This window comes from Phacochoerus africanus, chromosome 13 (assembly GCF_016906955.1).
Source record: "Phacochoerus africanus isolate WHEZ1 chromosome 13, ROS_Pafr_v1, whole genome shotgun sequence".
Classification (NCBI taxonomy): Eukaryota; Metazoa; Chordata; class Mammalia; order Artiodactyla; family Suidae; genus Phacochoerus; species Phacochoerus africanus.
In genome coordinates this window covers 45,305,699-45,311,698 of record NC_062556.1, presented here as the reverse complement: position 1 = coordinate 45,311,698, position 6,000 = coordinate 45,305,699, and positions in this window count along the sequence as shown.

The window sequence follows — 6,000 nt, the reverse complement described above, 5'->3', positions numbered from 1 at the left end:
TTTATTAAAGTTGCTAGTACTTAATTTTTTTTTCTTTTTAGGGCCGCACCTGCAGCAAATGGCAGTTCCCAGGCTAGGGGTCAAATCAGAGCTGCAGCTGCCAGCCTACACCGCAGCTCATGGCAACACCGGATCTTTAACCCGCTGAGCAGGGCCAGGGATGGAACCCACATCCTCATGGATACTAGTCAGGTTCGTTACTGCTGAGTCACAACAGGAACTCCTAAAGTTGCCAGTACTTAATTTTGGATAATAATGTCCTATCAGCAGAGGTACATAAAGTATACAACCTCCCACATCACAGAAGGGACGTGGTTTTCCCTATGAACATTTATTTTACTAACTCTTGGATCCAAAATCATAACCTGGTACATTGTTATCCATCACGGTAAATGCATGAACAAGCTTGTATGTCAGAGGCTTTCATTTTCTTCTCTTATGTATGTATAACTAATGTATACATACATTAGTATAATAATACTAATGTATGTATACATTATATACATGTATATATATGTATAATCTTGCTCCAGAAAAGATTTCAGACAGCTTCATAAATATATGCCAACCAACCTACGTTGGATTTTTGGTTCTAATTAGTATAATAATACTAATGTATGTATACATTATATACATGTATATATATGTATAATCTTGCTCCAGAAAAGATTTCAGACAGCTTCATAAATATATGCCAACCAACCTACGTTGGATTTTTGGTTCTAATAGAAACACTATCTTTTTTTTTTGTCTTTTTTGCCATTTCTTGGGCCCCTCCCAAGGTATATGGAGGTTCCCAGGCTAGGGGTATAATCGGACCTGTAGCCACCAGTCTACACCAGAGCCACAGCAACTCAGGATCCGAGCCACATCTTCGACTCACACCACAGCTCACGGCAGCGCCGGATCCTTAACCCACTGAGCAAGGCCAGGGATTGAACCCGAAACCTCATGGTTCCCAGTTGGATTCATTAACCACTGCACCACCACAGGAACTCCTTTGAAAAAAAAAAAAAGAAAAGAAAAAACACTTTAAATGATATAGAGACCTTCTCCTACTTCATAAGGAGTCTAAAACTTGTGCATGTCTTTCATTTTTCCTTTTGAGAGAGCAAAGATTTGTGGAGACTGGGGCTGGGGTGGGGGACATTTAATATTTAAGAACAGAACAAGTGGGATACCTAGTGTCATTTGGTAGCCAAATGTTCGTCGGGAATGACATTAACAAATCATAAATTCCTGGAGGACAGAACAGCCTTGCTATAGAGTGAGGCTTTAAAAGCTAGCCACATAGAGGGAAAAAGACAGGCACATACTAATTTCTTAGTTTTGCACTTGCCAGGGTGTGAATGAGAAAATCCAGAGCACCTTAAGTAACTAGCTAATGGGGAAGATTGTTTCTTCAATGATGCATGAATTTGGGACGAGGTTGCATTCTATCTACGCTAAGTCACCCAATGTTAAGTAATCGAGAACAATAGTACAAGGAATGAGGTCATTTCTGCACAACACGTGTAGTGTAGGAAAATTCTGAGGTCTGCTTTGCACCATGTCAGAAGTTATCAAATAAATGGAAATTCAGCATTACTGTGGTGATGGGCTGGCTGCCTTATCTTTGACTCCAGGGTTATGACACAAGGCGTGGACCAGCAGACCTGGGGTTGTACCTGCCTTTCCCTGGGTCTCCCTTGGCCTCTACCTCAGTGGGGTGATGCCTGTCCATTTCCTCACTCTCTCTTGTTTTTTGTTTTGTTTTGCTTTGGTTTTGCCTTTTTGGGGTGCAGCATATCGAGGTACCCAGGCTAGGAGTCGAATCGGAGCTGTAGCCGCCAGCCTACACCACAGCCACAGCAATTCCAGATGTAAGCCATGTCCACAACCTACACCACAGCTCACAGCAATGCCAGATCCTTAACCCACTGAGTAAGGCCAGGGATCAAACCTGCATCCTCGCGGATGCTAGTTGGGTTCATTAACTGCTGAGCCACGACGGGAACTCCCAGTTCCTCTCTTTCTAACCCCGCTCCTCCTCCTCCCTCCTGAGCTCCGACAATGAGAATTAAAATGTTCCGTAAACTACAGACCAACTTTATTTGGCGAACACTGACCTAGATATAATCGATAGAAGAGCAGAAAGTGTTCATATTTTGTACTAAAGTAAAAATGCACACACACAAACTGACCTTTTTAAGAAGCATTCTGTTTCAAATTTTCCTGCGCGTAACTGAGAAAAATATGAGGAAGAACACTAAAAAATACTCTAGGCTTTAAGGTTAAATTCATTCTCAGTCTCAGAGAATAAACACTAGATTCTAGAGATAGTTTTCTATATCTTCCTGCTCCATATTCTGAAGATCTAATTTTTCTACCTTTGGAAATGTTTAGCAGTGCCATGATATTTTCCCTTCAGTTATTTTTCTTTTTATTTTCTTTTTCTTTTTTTGGGGGGGTGGGGGGTGGGGGGCTGTGCCCACAGCATACAAAATTTCCCAGGCCAGGCATCAAACCCAAAGCACAACATCAGTCTGAGCCACTGCAATGATAACTCCAAATCCTTAATCTGCTGAGCCCCACAGGCAGGAATTTGCTCTTCAGTTATTTTTCTGATGGAATTTTTCACCACCAAACCCTTCTAAGGTGTTTAAAATGTCCTCTTCAATGCAAAGACAATGAAGACTGTTTCTTCACTTATTTTTTCTTCTTTTTTATGGCCGCACCTGCAGCATATGGAAGTTCCCAGGCTAGGGGTTGAACTGGAGCTACAGCAGCCAGCCTACGCTTCAGGCACACCAGATCTGAACCACATCTGGGACCTATGCAGCAGCTTGTGGCAACATCGGATCCTTAACCCACTGAGCAAGGTCAGGGATCGATCTCGAATCCTCTTGGATACTAGTCGGATTCTTAACCTGCTGAGCCACAACAGGAAGTCCAAAGATTGTTTTTGTAAATAGGAGATCATTTTGGCATTTTAGAAAGGTAAATAGCAACTGTGGAAGGGATGTATTAGAAAGGAGAAAAGTCAGGAGAGAAGGGACTGGGAGATGATTCCAGAGTTTCTAGCTTAGGAAACCTGGTCCATAGCAGTGCCATTAGCTGAGACAGAAAACACAGCAGGAAGGAAGTGAGTGCTAAAGGTAAAAACGATGTGTTATATTTTGGGACATGTTGAGTTTGAAACACCTAAAAGATATCCTTGCAGACATTTCCAGGAGGTTGATGAAAATTTGGGTCTGAAGTTCATAATAAATCTAGACATTTTGGAACCACCTAAATATAGGTTAGGCATGAACTTATCCTCTGGCAAGAGTTTACAAAGCAAGCAGGTGGACAAAGGCAGCTCTTTGGAGAACAACAGAGAACCCAGACAGGATGCTATGAATAACCAGATAAGAAAGGAGAGAAAAAAATCTTGCCATCCAATCCAAGTTCAGAGGCTGTTTCAAGAGATTCAACACCACAAAATGCTGCAGACGCCAGGAAGAATGTGAGCTCACCTTTTGGCAGTTAGGAGCTCACTGTTGACCACTGAAAAAGCAATTTCAGTAAGTGATAAAGTAGCTTCAGTAGATGCTAAAAGCCAGACTCTACTGCATTGAGAGATAAATGGGAAGTAAAAGCAATTAAATAGTCACATCTAAACCCTTGTCTCAAATATTTTTTCTCTGAGATTTATGTCAGAATGTTTGCTTTACTCTATATAGAATCGTTGTCGTACAGGCTGGTATTTAAAATCTATTTATCTGGTTAATGGTTTAAGTAAAAATATGGCAAGTACAAGAAATCAATATGATGGAAAAGAGAAGTTGCCTTTGTGGCTCAGTGATTAATGAACCTGACTAGGAACCACAAGGACTTGGGTTCAATCCCTGGCCTCGCTCAGTGGGTTAAGGATCTGGCATTGCTGTGAGCTGTGGTGTAGGTCACAGATGTGGCTCAGATCCCACATTGCTGTGGCTGTGGTGTAGGCTGGCAGCTGTAGCTCCGATTTGACCCCCTACCCTGGGAACTTCCATAGGCTATGGGTGCGGCCCTAAAAAAACAAAACAAAAGTATGTGTGTGTGTGTATATATATATATATGATGGAAAAGGTGGAATCTTAGAAAAATAATGTTAACCTAGGCACATAAAATAGAAAGGGACTGTTTAAAAAAGTCTCATTTCAATTTCATTGTCATTTATCATGAGTTTTCCCTCACTATATGCTTTAGCATCACATTATATTAAGGAGTGCTGAGCAACTAAATGATTCTGACCTTCAGTCTTATTCAGATGAGAAGTACCATGGAAGACTATGTCATTCAGATGCTATCTTGATAAGTGCATAATAAAACACAAGCAAATAGACACATGAATGCTTTTACATGAATCTTGTGACAAATCTGTAAGCACAGAAACCTAATTTTAAAAAGGAAGAAGGGATACTTGCACCCCTGTGTTCATTGCAGCACTATTTACAAGAGCCAAGACATGGAAGCAGCATAAACGCCCATCAACAGAGCAATGGATTTAAAAGATGTGGTACCTATATACAATGGAATATTACTCAGCCATAAAAAAGAATGAAATAATGCCATTTGCAGCAACATGGATGGACCTAAAGATTATCATACTAAGTGAAGGTAGGCAGCGAGGGACAAACTTCATATAATATCATTTATATGTGGAATCTAAAAAAAGGATATAAATGAACTTTTTTGCAGAAAAAAAAAAAACAGACTCATAGAATTTGAAAACAAACTTATATTGTCCAAGGGGACAGGCTGGGGGAGAGATGGAGTGGGTTTTGGGATTGGCATATGTACAGTGTGATGTATAGAATGATTGGCCAATGGGGAACTACTGTATAACACAAGGGATTCTACCCAATATTCTGTGATAATCTATATGGAAAAAGAATCTGAAAAAGAATGGATACATGTATACCTATAACTGAATCATTTTGTTGTATAGCAGAAATTATCACAACATTGTAAATCAACTATACTTTTAATAAAACTTTTTCAAAAATAAAAAAATTTAAAAAGAAGATATGGTCTTCTTTTTTAAAGAAGATATTGGAATATTACTCAGCCATAAAATGGCTTATCACTGGAATAAGCCATAAATGGCTTATGGAATATTACTCAGCCATAAAAAAAGAATGAAATAATGCTACTTACCCCAATATGGATGGATCTAAAGATTATCACACTACGCAAGATAAATCAGAAAGAGAAAGACAAATACCAAATGACATCGCTTATATGTGAAATCTAAAATATGACACAAAGGAACGTAGCTACAAAACGTACATATATACACACACAATGGAATACTACTTAGCCATAAAAAAGAATTAAATTTTGGCATTTGCAACAATATGGATAGACTTGGAAGATATTATGCTCAGTGAACTAAGTCAGACAGAGAAAGACAAATACTGTACGATATCAATTATATGTGAATTCTGAAGAATAAAACATACTAGTGAATATAACAACGACAAAAAAAACCCCACAAAAAACAGACTCACAGATACAGAGAAAAATTAGTGGGTACAAGAGGGGAGAGAAGGTAGGGGAGACAGGATAGGGGTAGGAAATTAAGAGGTCCAACCTACTATATATAAAATAAATAAGCTACAAGGAAATTAAGAGGTCCAAACTACTATATATAAAATAAATAAGCTACAAGGATGTTTTGTACAGCACAGGGAATATAGCCAATATTTTATAATAACTATAAATGAAGTATAACCTTTAAAAACTGTGAATTACTATGTTGTACACCTGAAACATAATACTGTAAATCAACTACACCTCGATTAAAAATAATAATAAAATAAAATACAAGAAAAAAGAGTCCATAGTCTGGGCAGGAAGAAAGACTGAGTGAAATATCTAATATATGCTTTGAAAGCACATATTTATTCAACCACTGATATTGATGAACGTGCATTATATACAAGACATTATTTTAGGTGTTTGGGTTAAACAAGATCCTTGCTCTTGTGAGGC